Source organism: Pezoporus wallicus, unplaced genomic scaffold, assembly GCF_028554395.1.
Source record: "Pezoporus wallicus isolate ANWC-B61680 ecotype Strahan unplaced genomic scaffold, APGP_CSIRO_Pwel_v1 contig_6580, whole genome shotgun sequence".
NCBI classification, from domain to species: domain Eukaryota; kingdom Metazoa; phylum Chordata; class Aves; order Psittaciformes; family Psittacidae; genus Pezoporus; species Pezoporus wallicus.
The window spans coordinates 640,542-655,559 of record NW_026635844.1 but is presented as its reverse complement, the minus strand read 5'-3'; the positions used below and the strand labels follow the sequence as shown (position 1 = coordinate 655,559).

The following is a 15,018-nucleotide window of genomic DNA, read 5'->3' as shown; positions in this document are numbered from 1 at the left end:
AAGAGTGAAGAGTATCATTTTATTGTACAACAATATTAAGACAGAAACTAGAACTGAGCTACTGGGATGCTTCCAGCTTGATTTGAAGGAAGAAATCAGAATATATAGACTCCTTTTGATGAAGAAAATGTCACGATGACGTCTTACTATCTCCTCCTGCTTCTACTGAATTCACCTGTGACCACTGCAGCTTGCTTGATATTACTTTCCATCAACCACACCTCCTGTCTCTCAAAAAAGAACATTTTTCTATGCCCAACTCTTTGCCATAGATCATTAAAGAAGACAAAAGGCATATGCTTTGGTGACATCAGGTGAAAGCAGTCTTGTTTATTGCAAAAGAAATCATACGTTAGAGCTGCACGCTAGCTATTGCTTGAGCTTAGAAATCTATGCCCAACAATAGATCAGTTTCCAGTTTTGTCAGCAGATTTCCGAACATAAAGGAAGTTTTCCTAACTGCAGGGGGTGTTCGAATCTCGCAGAAATGTGAGAGCACAGACATATTTGTTGCACCACATTCTCAGAAATGAAAAAAGACTTGCAAAAGCTGAAGGGATACAACAGATTACAGACTTTACACTGTAAAGAGTTTTTGCCACATTTGTTTCCATAATACATTCTAGAAAAGCGAATGAGATATACCTAAATAATATTATGACAATTATGGCTTTTCATAAAAGAGCTGGTATTTCAGAGCATCAGAGTCCATGTTAAATATACCATGGAAGCTAGGATAGGAGCCTTTTTTTCAAGTGGGGAAGCCAGAACAAGGGATAAAGATCAACCCAAACAGATGCCAGTGGCATCCACAAACTGTTTTTGTGTTTGCTGTTTGTCTACCAACTATGGTTCAAATTACAACAGCAAGTATTTATAAATATGAAAGTATGAATGTAGATATTTTTACTGGGACTATGTCTTGTATTTCTCAGCATCAGTTTTTTATCTTGATTTACAGTTAAACTACATTCAGGCCCTAAGCTTTCCACTTCTGGGTTACTATTCCCCTCTATCTGCAGCTTTGTTGAGCTTCCTTTGCCAATAATGCAGATCTGTGAGGACGAGAGCTCAGGAGATGCTGTTGAGGGCAGGGTCTGGGCTGGCATCATGAGTTCATGGAGAGTTATGCATTTTTGGGACAGGCATGAGCTGGTGCCATCAGGAACTATTGTATTCCTCTTCCTCCTCATGGGGTACTTGTAATTGGAAACTCTCTTCCTCCATCTTATTGTCTACAAGGTTATTTGTTCAACCCCTACTTACCAGGGCCAAGACCTGATGCTGTGTTGGCCTTCTCATGCTGCTTCATAATGGGCTTAAAGAGGCACAATTAGGCAATTGTGTACTTCTGCCCCAATCATGTCTTTTAGCAGTAGGAAAGCTGGTAACAGGACACAAAAGATAAATGAGGATGGTGCTTCATGATGTCAGTTAATCAGTCAGCTATTTTCAAGTACTGACTGACTAGTTAATAAATTGCAGGATGAAAAGTCATCTCATACAGACACACACCAATTCAAGTGACATACTTAGGTTGTTGAATACCATAGCATTTGAAAGTGCTTGAGCAGTATATACCCAATTTAACAATTTCAGTCTTTATCAAGATTTCACTTAAAAAATTACAGGATGAAGGAACTCAAGAGAGACTGAAGTAAACATCTGGTTATGATTCTGGAAATGCGCTCCAAAGGAGCATTTTAAAATATGTGGCCAGTGCACAATACTCCCATGTTACATCCTTTTTAAGCAAAATTAGACAGATGTAAATTTATAAACTGCACAACTGTATAACTCTTCTAATTATTTATCCAGTTCTTTATATCTAATTATTTATTCTTACCTGCCTGAAAATATTTTACCCCTAGTCTTGCTTTATGACAAAACAATATAAAATGAGCTAAAGATGACGGTAACCCTATGACCCTTGCAAGACCCTATTTATAAATTATATATCATAAATATCTATTACAAAAATATTACCAGTGGGAAGGGAAAAATCATTAAAAATATAAAAGTGTGCATTATAAAAAAAAAACCTGTCATGAGTTGAAACATCTTCAGTTAAATATATATATAACATACATCTCATATAAAAGCTATTAATCCAATTTAACAACATTCAATGCATTTATGCTAAGAAACTGTTAAAAAGCACTAAGTGGAATTTACTGAGATGAATAAAAAGCACAATTACCAACTAGACTTAGGAGATTCCAGTTAGTAAATGAGGCTGTGAAATTGCTTTGTTTTAAGAGTATTAATGGATATGCTCGCATTTGACTAATATTTTATGGTGCAGGCTGTTACTAAATTAGATCCTTTGCACATCTTCCTGTAAAGTCATTTAGTTATACTTGGAATACATTTTTATTGCAACATTTTTAAGAGTATTCTGTGTTTTGGAAATTCCTAATCATGAAAAGCTTTTCAGTAAGCTGAAGCTACCCTTTTTACCTGTTCCTCACAAAGTAAAACACTGCTGGGGGTGGACCCTTGTTTCAGAGGTGATGGCAGATGCTCTCTTTTGGCAAGTGGTGCAAATGCCAACTAACTCAAAGAAAAGCCATGCTAGGGTAAAGCACATTCAATACCATAATTGTGTGTTTTGTTGTGTTAGTGATAAGAAGAAGCCATGTGAACTCTGAATCACATCCTATCTTCAGAAACTGTGGAGCATAATTTTTCCATGCTAATTCTGACCTCCCCTTAAGGCTGAGACTGCAAAGATGCCTTTGGACAGGTCTTCTGTGACCAGTTTTATGAAAGTAAGGGACTGGTTCCAGGTTCATGCTAGAGGAGCTGGTCTGAATAAGATTACCGCTCCTTCTTTAAGTTTGTAAGTAAGTCATTCATTTGGTCTCTCGCAAATTTCAAATTTTGTTGGAAAAAACAGTATTAGAGAAGCAACGTTTTAGCTGTCTATAGTACATAAAAGACAATATGCTGGAACTTTTATTTGGAAAATATTTAAAGATTGTAAGTATCTCAAAGAGGAAGAACGGAAAACTTAGATATCATTATCTTAATAGAGGAGCGCAGTAGGCTTGCATCAGCACTTTCATTTATTATAGTCTTTTAAAATGCTGGCTATATAAGTCTGAGCAAATCTCTTGGTAAAAAGAAAAAATAAAAATAAAGGCATCCACAAGTCCTAATATGCTCAAAATTGCTTGAGATTTCAAGTGAGAGAATGTGAAATTGTATATATGCAGGCTTTTCATATGTGAATTTAAATAATATATAAAGTTCATGTAACAGTGAATAGCAATAATAAGCATAACCTTAGTAACAATGGCCAAGGAACAGAAATAAACACCCTCTGAATAATCTGAGGATTGTAAATTTTTATGAAGTTATACTATATTCAGTGAAATTTGAAGGTTGTGCTATCTTAGCCTTTCCCATCATGTTGTTAAACAGAAACCACCTTTGAATGTGGGAAAGTGCTTTGGATGGATCAGACCCATTGCATAATAGTGTGAGGTCCCAATACCTAGCTTTAATACACCTCCACACTTTCCATGTTACAAACTGATTAAGATATAAATTCTCTCTTCAATTAACCCTGACCTGATGCAATAAATTTCTGTGTAATTTTTCCTGATAAGGATGATATGCAAACCACAGAGAGGAGAGCAGCAAACCTGACTGAGGGTAACATTAGCCACATGATAGTCTCTGAACAGAACTTGGAGAAAAAGCAAAATCTACCATAATGTACTGAGTCGTTATTGCTAACAGAAGCATAGCTCATCTGTAACAGCAGTAACATTGGTCTCAACTGGGGAAACACGGCAGGAGGTTCACGGAGTGCTCTTCCACCATGCTGGGGAAATGATCCCTGGTGAATGCCCAAATGCAGCTTGAAACATCAGAAGTGCTGGTACTCAGATCATCTAAAGCACCAGTTACAAATATATTACAAGGATGTATATGCTCAAAGCTGCTGTTATATGAAGCATGTCATCTTATAGCCCAGGGGAGAAGAATTAAATTGTGCAATCCTAGTTAGAAGCTGAATGGATGCTCTGATACTTGGAGCCGAAAGGCGTAAAATGCAACAGCAAGCAGTCAGAGCGGAAACAAGCTTTGGCCTTTTCTGGACATTTCTACACTCCAGAATAAACCCAGTTTACCACCAATGGCTAAGATAGCTACAACGTGGGAGCGCCCCAAAAATAGAGAGTAGCCAGCTGAATTGATTGAATTTAGTATTATGAGTGGTGATAAATAAACCCAACACTACAGGGGAAGTTGGAGCTCCAGCTTTCCACTATAATAAATTCTTGTAGCTCTAAAACCTCCACTGCTTGAACCGTCAGAGGCTCCTGGGCGGGAGAAGTGTTCTTTTATTCATCCTATGAAATCCCATTCAGGTTCTGCTGCCATATGAATAGCTGATAATTGCCATTTCCTTCCACTCGCTTGTGTTCCCCAGGAAATCGCAGCTGGCTGCCAACCCCACCGAAGGCAAGCAGGGTGGGGAGCTGTGAGGCAGCAGCTGCAGGCAGCACAGCTGTCCTGGCGGGGTTCGCGAGATAGCAGGTCACCTTCACAGGTGTGTACAGGGTGTGAGAATGCATGGGGATGGGGATGAAGAAGTACCACAATGGGGTACTTCAATGCCACTGACCAGCTTAGTGGCTGGTCATGTTTTCCCTTTCTTTTCTTGTAGCTGAAGCCTTCATCAGCTGCTGACTGAAGCAAAACTTCAAGAGTAATGAAGACCAAGAACACTTGTTGACAAGGAGGGTTTCTGCAGTTGAGAAGAGAATTTCTGGGACTGGAGGTAGGGTGTTTGGATTCTTTTTTTTTGTGCTATTTAGGTCTTTTACAGCTATAATAATACAAATTTTTCTTGACTTTTCTCTTGAAGAAGATACTTATTATAGAGCCACCATTATAGAATGGTTTGGGTTGGAAGTGACCTTAAAGCTCATCCAGTTCCAACCACTGCCAGAGGCAGGGGCACCTTCCACTAGACCAGGTTTCTCCAAGCCCCATCCAACCTGGCCTTGAACACTGCCAGGGATGGGGCAGCTGCAGCTTCTCTGGGCAACCTGTGCCAGGGCCTCAGCACCCTCACAGGGAGGAGTTTTATTATTATTTTATGTGGTGTCATTAAAAAAAAAGATAAAAATTAGAAGCAATGTTCAGGATTAAACTCATGCATTTTGAACACAAGAAACATGTTGTTTACCACCATCCACAAAACTTCATAGTCCATTGTGCCTGTCAGCTGAAAAGAAAAATTGGAAAAGAATTATTTGAGCATACTATTCAAAATATTCCCCCTTTATCAGTAAGCAGATACACAGGACACCCTAGAAGTCCAAATTAAGTTGCACAAGCAGCAAGAGGTCTGGCATTTCATGCATCACAGTTTTCACGTGCTTAACTGAACATGGTTTCATTTGCAAGACTAACGTAGGGGTATTTGTAATTAAAATATTTATTTCCACACACACACACTCAGGCACATATAGATGTAAATGTTTGGGTGAACTTAGACTACAAATGATGTCTGCTGTGCAAAGCAGGGAAAAGGATTATTCATTTCACTAGGGCGGTTTATAAAATAGCTTAACATAGATGGACAGCAATGATATAGCATTACTATTTAGTATAAGCATTGCCTGATAGAAAAGGTGTACAGAAAGCATCTGACACAAAGGCCTAATGGCACAGTTTCCACTCAGGCAAAATTTCCAATAATGCTTTCAAAACCAGAGGGAGGCATTGACCCATTACTACTTGCCGCTAGCATAGCCTCAAGGAACAATTGCAGGACTGGGCCATTATATAACACTTTCCATCCCACAAAATCCCCTGCTGCTTTCTGGATTGTACCTTCTTACAGGTAGATAGATAATATGTTTTCCATGGCAAACTTAGTGACCTAAAGAGTAAAGTGCAGCAGAAACCATGCACACCAGTTCAGGAGGGTAGCGGTGATCTTGGATCAGCATCTAACTATGTCAGTTGGGGAAAGTGGAGTTTAATAACTCATTTCTAAATAAAATAAAATGAAATTAAAGCAGACCTTTAAGGAACATAAGCATCATCTGCTTTTATCCTACCCCAGATACAAATGGGGCTATTCACCCACCTCTGCCCCAGAGCACCAGTGGGAAACCTGGGTTTCCCTCCAGGTTGTGTCACTCAGCTCCTAGGTAAGGGGTATGTGGCATTTATGAAATCTGACAAGATATCAACCCAAGGTGACTCTGCAGTGAAAACACTTGTGAAATGGAATTCCTATGCAGGCAGCCTCTATCCACTCAGGGCAAGATTGTAATATACTCCTTGCAATTAACATTTTACGCAGCAAATAGTCTCAATGAAATCAATAAGACAACCCGTGGCATTAAAGAGCTTTTTAATATTGGCAAGAATATCACCACTGGGTTTTGGCATGTGTTGTATTTGATACACAGAATCCCATAAAAGACAAACAACAAACAAATCCAGGGATCACATGCATCTACAGCTGAAAATATTAAATGAAATCCTTACAAGAAATGCTATCTTTCCTGTCTAAGCTTGTTTATGGCACAAGTATGATGCACTCTTATGCATAAAACTCTGTTTCTGAGATGAGACCAAGTATACTTCTGGGTTACAGAAAGACCTCAAAACCAGTCCATTATGAAAATGCTGAGAGGCACTTTACCATGGCAGCCTTGGCTGTTCAAAATGAAATACAAGAAATAGCTAAATTACATGGTAATACTCCTACTGACAGATACAAGTCTACAGTCTTTGGATTTATAAATGAATCATTTGAATTTTGACACTATCTCTGGAAAGGTTTACAGCACCACAATTATGATTATAGAAGGAAGAAAAAGTAAATAGCATTCAAAACTGTGAAAAGAAAGACTTGAATGCTGTTAGCTACTAACGGAAAAAGTTCAGCAGGGGCATGATGTAGCCAACAATTTGTATTTTAATGTATTGATAATGAATCCCAGCATAGCCATTCAAATCAAAGTCATTATGCTTTCTTTTGTCCCTATGGAAATTTATATCAATAATACTGGCATTATCCATATATACCTATATGTATATCTATGCATATATATTTCTGAATTACAAAATACTATTGTATAATTTTACTCTCATTTCAAATTTTTAACACAGTGATGCACATCTCCGTTCTTCCAATAAATTTATTCTGCTAGTGTTTTTCAGCATTTTAAATCCCTAAGCGAAGTCAATAATGATGATTACTTACCATAAGCACTGTACACGCCATTCTAATACAGGTTATTTGCAACTTGACATCCTCATTTATATGCATTATTCCACTTGGAAAATTAAATGAAACCCTTGATTCAGAATCTGAAACACTTAGAAGTAATGATCTTGTTTACTGATTGACTGAAGTTGTGTTTTTTAAGCACTATTTAATAGAGGAAAAAAAAGGCAATATCAAGTAAAAATGAAAGCATCTAAGTTATTTTTAGGAAGCATCCATACTGCATGAATAATAGACATTCATTGTGTTTTTCATTGTTTCATACCTCCAAGACAGTTACTTAGCACTGTTAACTTAATACTGCTTCAGATATCTTATAATTCAGAACAGGAATCTAAAAAACTCATTGAAAAATAAAATGTAACACTCAACATTATTTTGCCAGAATCCCTTTTCAGTATTGTTTGCTTACTAGCGTATAGATGGTACTTTCTTAATAAAAATTGGAATAAATTAGAAACAGAACTGGAAGTGCTTAGGTCCAGTGTGAACCGTAAGCCCAAAGAAATGTAAAAAGTTACTTCTAGACCTCCATTGGTGTCAGCACCTTGACACCAATGAGCCTTGTCAGTACCTTGACAAGGTACTGACAAGGCTCAGGAGTAAAGTGAGCATTTAACAGCAAGGCCCACATGATGGTTGTGCCCAGTTAAGGGCTCTGCTGAGGATCACTTTAAAGAGAATGACCATCTCACAGTGACTGCACGGGTGCAAAGATGTAACCAAATTTGGAGGATAAAAATTTGTTCCATGAATCACAGGTTTAGCTCTAAGTTCAAATGAGGCAAAAATTAGGCATTGCACTGTGCTTCAGATAATAGTGTGAAGGGAAGACAGGTTTCCAATGACACCGGGTATATTTTGTTGTAAGTAAATAATCCTGAAACAAGAAAAAAGTGGATTTCGGAGGGCAGATGACTTTTTTTTTTCATTTACCCCTTCTACTAGAATCCAATTTGAAGTCCTGGTGAATGTGGTGCTTTTAAGTAGTTAATCTCTATTCAGATGATATTATTTCAAATTCAAATTTATAAGCATAAATTTGGGCAAATTCATTCTCACATATCTACAACCTCTCAAAGATTTTCTCAGCCGTTACTATACTGCAGAGTCAGTTTACTTCCAGATCTAAACCTTTCACTTGAGATTTTAAATGTGTTATTTACCACAGAAGAATTGTGAATTTAGTACTCATTAGCATAGAATTAGGATAAATCTGAGGAAAACAATTGAGAGAATGAAAAATATATTGCATACTAAGTTTAGACAGTTTAATAAGCAGATGTTGAAAGCTTGTTTGATGGCATATTTTTATTCAGAATTATATTAGGGATTATGTAAGAGCTATACTATGGATTATAAAAAGAAGAGTAATTTCAGTTTAATTTAGCCCTATGAACATGTGAAAGTGTTTCAGACAGGTGAAGTATACGAAGAGATGTCTTAAGCTACCACTCCAGGGACAATATACAAAAAAGTCAGTTACCAAGTGAAGCTGGCATTTTACTAAGTCTGGATATAATTGTACTGGAAATCTTGAGGATACTTTGAAGCAGTCTTAAGAGAGGATATTGACTCTGGAATTCCTCCTTAGTGTAAGTTTCACTGCAATTTATTTTAGATCAAATATACTCGTGACACAAGATTATACTCTTGCTCTGGATGTATATATTCATTTCACCACCTGAAATTGTTGGGAGCTACATAAGCTCACTTCTGTGTCAGCTGATGTACTTTAACAGGTTTGTGTCTTGCGACTGGAAAATAGTCATGAAGTTCAAACCACTCTTTTTGTGATAGACATGCACTGAGCTGCTGGTCTGTTTGAACTGACTGCACATCAGCTCATGTGTTTTCACTGTTCTGTTGGACTTCAGAACCACCTTGCTGTTATTTCTCTTATCTCATTTGCTGCACCTAGGTCCTCAGCCAGGCCTGGCATTAAACCTTCACAATACCTCAGGAGCACATTTATGGGCACCGGGGCTCACAGTAAGGTGCAAACAGAACACGTAAATATTCTCCTCTGTCCCTGTTCTCTTCCATCAAATAATGATAAAAGCTCTGTAACTTTCATTACTTAAAAAAGAAAACAAACAACAAAAACCTGTCTGCTATCACCTTCCTCTTTTTTTCTTCAGTCCTTCTTTTTCTGACCTCTTTTTTTTTTTTTAGTAATTAATAGCAGAATCCCCTTTTTATGAAGTTGCAGCCACTTTTCGTAAAATCATAGAAGGGATTGGGCTGGAAAAGACCTTAAGGATCATTTAGTTCCAGCCCCCTTTGTGAGGTATACCTTACTAATCACCCTGTTGAAGGCTCTGTCACTTAGCTATCAGCATATTTTAGCAGACTGATTTTCTTGCTCTGACCAACTATTTTATCCCAAGAGACCCTATCTGAATCAGTTCTAATGATCCTGTCTTATTGACTGTTGATCCTCCACTGCTGATTCTTTGGCAAGTGCAATGATTTCTCCTGATGCCCCCTAAGCTTATCCCACACAACATAATCAAGTCGACTCAGAAAATGAGAGTTGAAACCTGGGAAAGAGCATATGCAAACATGTATCTGCAATAAACCTATCCTGCCATTTAATTATTCTATGATCCAAGTGAAAGCATCTCTATATGAGTGGAGAACAACAAACAAACAAAAAAAAGTGACTAGAGTAAGATTCTTTGTATGACCTCTATGGTGTGAAAATGTGAAAAATAAATTTTGGAAGCTGAAATAATGATACTGAATACAGGCAAAGCCAGCACAGAATACGGCACAGATTTACTGGTGATTATTCTAAAATACAGCTATGGGATACTGCAAAACCACATCTTGCTTAATATTTCATTAATGAATCTACTGCCTTGAAAAGGATGCAAATCATACATTCAGGCGTTTGGAGAGTTTTGAATCCTGTTCCTAAGGGATGTTAGAAAACCCCCTGCAAAGTGAGCACGTCAACCCTAAGGTTACTGAAAGAAAATGTACAGGGCTTAAATATTAGCAGGCTGTCCTTTTATTTTATTTTATATACTTTTTGTAGTATCATTGAAGAAAAAGCATTCAGTTGAGTAAAAGTGGTAGGATTTCTAATCCGTCTGTCTTCCTACAAGACTTACTAGCTCACAAATGAATACTCTGTCCACTGCATTAAAAAACATAAGAAAAGTGATAATTCCCAAGCTATTCTACTTTTGCAAAAACTGTTTTCAACAACATGATCTCTTTCCAACCTGAACAGGGGCAAGTGTCAGAATTTGTGACTTCTGCATGAACACCCCATCCACAAAGCTGAAGAGGCGTCCTTCCCTTGTACACCGATATTGTTTGGTGCAACTTGCAATTACAAGAGATTGTGCAGTATCAAAGAGATCCAGAGACAGCGTGGAAATAAAGATTCCCAAATACTGAATTTTTAGTACTTAAAATGATTAAATAAAATTTAATTTCAATAAATAAATACATAAATGAATAAGATTTTAGAGACCTTATCACTGAAAGTCCTTGTGTCTTTGTGTTCTGAAAATGCAAGTATTTGTAATTAAGAAGTCTTCAGCTAAAAATAATATAAAGAAACAGCTCATGAAACCTTTTGAATTGATTGCATCTGCAGAGGTTCCTCCCCATGTTAAACACTTGCAGCGATTGACACCCTAAAGTGATAAGGAGATAAAGAGCTGATTAAATTTTGACTTAAGCACAAGCCTTGCCAGGACAGCGGCACAGACAAGTGCTCTCTTAGACTTATTCTTGCCTGCCTATGAGTGGTATAAAGGCAGATGCCATGAGTGGCACCGTTTTGTCAGATTCTTAGCAGAGACTGTCTAGGCTTTACTGTTTATAAATTAAGTATTTGTTAAATTATAGTATGTAACTATGCGCTACACTTATCTTTGCTTGAGAGAGATTGACACAGTGAATTACGAAGTTAAACCCTAGGCTAGAAGATGCCTAAAAAGATTAAGTCATTTCATTCTTTTCCAAACAATTAGCAGCACTAGACTGCTAAGAGGAGATAATTGTAATTGGGAAACTGAGAGAGGGCAATAAACAAATTACTCATGTTTCCTCTGAAGCCTGTTGGTTTACTGTTATTTAATCCAGAATCTCAGAAGACTGTAAATTATCCAGTGACAGAGTTGTCACTGGCCCCTTGAAAAGGATTTACTTTATGAAAAATTTACAAAAAAGGAAATATGCCTAGTTGTTTCAGGTGAAATAGGATAAACGCAGCTGATTCTGTTCTCCTTCTTCTCCTTCTTCTTCCTCTTCCTCCTCTTCTTCTCCCTCTTCTTCTTCCTCTTCCTCCTCTTCCTCTTCCTCTTCTTCTTCCTCTTCTTCTTCTTCTTCATTTCTTCTTCTTCTTCTTTTTCTTGTTTCATCTTCTTTTTTTCTTCTTCTTTATCTTCTTCTTTCTTCTTCTTCTTTTCTTCTTCTTCTTCTTCTTCTTTTCTTCTTCTTCTTCTCTTCTTCTTCTTTCTTCATCTTCTTCTTCAGCATCTTCATCCTCATCAACATCATCACCATCATCATCACATTTGTACTGCCTAATTGTAGACAACAGTCAAGAGGTTTTGAGGTTTTGCCAGACAAACATTAAGTTTTACCAGTTTAGCTGGGAGGCACCTTGTGTACTCTCCATCTTTCAGTACTCACTGTGTTATCCATTATAAAAAAAAAAAGAAAAGTGATGAAAGCACTTACCCATTCAATAAAAAAGTGAGATAAGTAGCTAATTATAGCTAACTAGAACAATCAGAACTGAAGCTTTAAGCATCTCCTACCTGAGACTATACCATACCTTAGAAACAATCAGGGTACTTCCTTACTCTGTGGCCACATACATGGGCCACATCATATGGTATTAACAGGACTCAAAGGACCTAGAATACAACCTGAAGAATTCCCTGAAGCCTTTGGAAAGTTTTAGAAGGTGTGTTTTTTTTTCTTTTCTTTTCTTTTCTTTTCTTTTCTTTTCTTTTCTTTTCTTTTCTTTTCTTTTCTTTTCTTTTCTTTTCTTTTCTTTTCTTTTCTTTTCTTTTCTTTTCTTTTCTTTTCTTTTCTTTTTTTCTTTTCTTCTTCTTTTCTTTTCTTTTTCATTTTTCTTTTTTTTTCCTGCTAGTTTGGGTAGCAAGGAGAAGGAGTACTGTTTTTGCAGCAGGACAACTGCCCATGTGCTTGTATATTAGGATATGTGAATACTGCAATGAAGTCTGAATTACAGACAAGCACAAAAGTAGTTATTTAAATGAAAGAGACCTTATTCTTTGCCTTTCCACTATCCCAGTGCAATAGCTACAAAGCAGAGGAATTAATGTTTTTCTTTTCTTCTAAATCCCTTCACTCAAAGGATGAAAGATGTTAAAGAGAGTCTTTGTTTTGTTTTCAGCCCTTTTTATTTCACTTGTATATGTTGGCAGCTGACAGAGCCCCAAATCTTGTCAATCCCAGTGTGCTAGGCACAGAAGTATAAAGAACATTACAATTCCTGCTCAGAAGAGCTTAAGGACAAAAATCTAAAGGCCAAGACATGGACAAGATAGCGATACCTCTAGTCACAAAGCTTTTACACTTTGTCACAGAAAATGATGAGAAGCACTATAAAACCCACGATGTTTAAAAAAATTGTATGTATATTACAGTTTCTGAATCAAGTTTCCAGAATTTTTTCCTGTACTCATGACAACCCTCCCCCTTCCAAAACCCACATTCTTTCTATTAAGAGTAAAAATCTGATATTGAGCATGGGACTTGTGTGTGTGTAATATGAAAAAGCAGTAAATATAAAATTGAACTTAAATTATGGAAAAAAAAAATGTCACTTCACAACGAGTTATCTGCTGCAGTGTCCAGAAAGAGGTGAAATAGCAGGAAAAAGACACGTGATACATCAGAGGCTATAAAGGAAGAAAATGCAAATGTGTTTACATTATTGGTTTATTCCTGGAAGCTGCCAAAATTTCCCATTGACAGAATTTATAGTGATCCAAAAAGCTACCAAAAAGGCAGCTATATTAGGGAATGAGAATGCATAACCAGCATTTACTCTTCTGGTTTGTCTGAAATGCGCATAACTTGTTATCTCCTCAGAAGTATGTCTGTTTGATTCATCATCATCTGACCCTAAAATTTCTACTTTTCAGTAACAGAATACAGCCTACGAAAACACAGCAGACAATTATGTCAAGATACCATGAATCACTGCAAACAAAATATAAAAATAGGTTTTATATTTTATATTTATCTGGGAAAAAATACCCAATTTGCAGAAGGAAAAATGTGCCATTTGTGGATTTGAGTTATACCTGTCTCCTTTAGCTTCACTCCTCAGATGATAATCCACATACACAGACAAGCAAGAGTAAAAGAAAAAATGCATTTCCAAGGTTTGGTTTTGTCCAGTTTGCTCACTCTGTGCTTAATGACAGCTACAGTCACCAAAAGTAGGCAATCAGATTACAAAGATTTAGTGATAATGAAAAGTTACTGCTGCCTCTATCTCACTATCACCCATCAAAACTATAATGATATCTACCTATTAAGTCTATTTAGAATAATGATAAAAACCTGATGGCAGTGTAATCTTTGTTTAGTGCAATATGAGAAGTTTGCAGAGAAAGGAAAAAAAATTGAGGTTATAATTTCACATACATTAAAAGTATATATGTGGGGTGTGATATCCTGTTAACAGACATCATATGCCTCCTCTGGAGATGTTAATTCCTAATCTCATCAGGGGAATGCGTGTGTGTGTGTGTACCGTGTGTTCATCAGTAATATTTCATAAATTGTCTGCCTCTAGATGATAGGTTATACACATCTGAAAGCCCACATTGTTTCTGTCATTAAGTAAAAAATCAGTGGTGGTTGTTCCTGTATTTAACATGTTTGCCATGTAGCAGCAACTGATGAACAGTGAGAAGGAGCATTACTTTTAATGAAAGTAAAGAAATGCTGGGCTTAGTCTTGATCTCTACTCTAATGAATCTCAAACTGAAAATAATGAAAAGAGATTCTTCCAAGTAATGAATTTAGGACTGGGTCTGTTTACAGTCTTGGTGTAAAACTTTTGATTGAAAATACCTGGCATTTGAGAATATATTTTTTTATTCATAAATGGCAGAGTTTTAACACTGTGTTTGGCAGTATGAAATCCCTCAAAATTAATGCAAATTAGAAAGCACACTCTTACCTTCAAAAGCTGATTACTGTAGAATTTTTCCGCAATGAACACTTTAATAGGTTTCCACTGTGAGCTTTACCTTCACAATTATACATTTCTAAATTATGCAGACAAATATAAGCAATTCCTCATGAGGTCTGTATATTTCATTGGGTAGGGAAATTAAAACAAATGGGAATTTAAAATTAATCAGGTGATGTTGAAATAAAAAATCTTTCATGTCACAGAAGATTTATAACTCTTTTATGTGAATGTGTTACAATGAAATGACTTGATGTTGTTTTCCTTTTTTGAAAAGTTGGTTTTACTTTTGTCCCTGAAAACTAGCATTTTTATTTGATTCAGAATTTTGTAGTAATTTGCTATAGTTTTTGACATTAAATTTTCCACTATATGCACTTGTATCATTTTGCACTGCTGTTTTATTCGAACCTGAGTTTCTCAAAACCAGTGAAAATATTGGAGCTTTAGGATCTTTCATAGCAGAACTAACTGGGTGAAAGTATCTAACAACTGTGTGATGAAAAGGACTGCTGGTGATCTTACAAAACATGTAGTGTCAGGGTAG

The 15,018-nt window shown here is 36.6% G+C and overlaps 1 long non-coding RNA gene across 1 annotated transcript in view; it reads left to right on the top strand.

Annotated features, from left to right (window-relative positions):
* The first annotated feature begins 3,583 nt into the window (after positions 1-3,583).
* LOC130593317 (uncharacterized) overlaps positions 3,584-15,018 on the top strand; it is a 30,294-nt gene continuing 18,859 nt past the window's right edge. The window contains exons 1-2 of the long non-coding RNA XR_008970779.1: positions 3,584-4,564; positions 4,682-4,795. This is a non-coding gene — a long non-coding RNA (uncharacterized LOC130593317). The remainder of the gene's footprint in view (positions 4,565-4,681; positions 4,796-15,018) is intronic.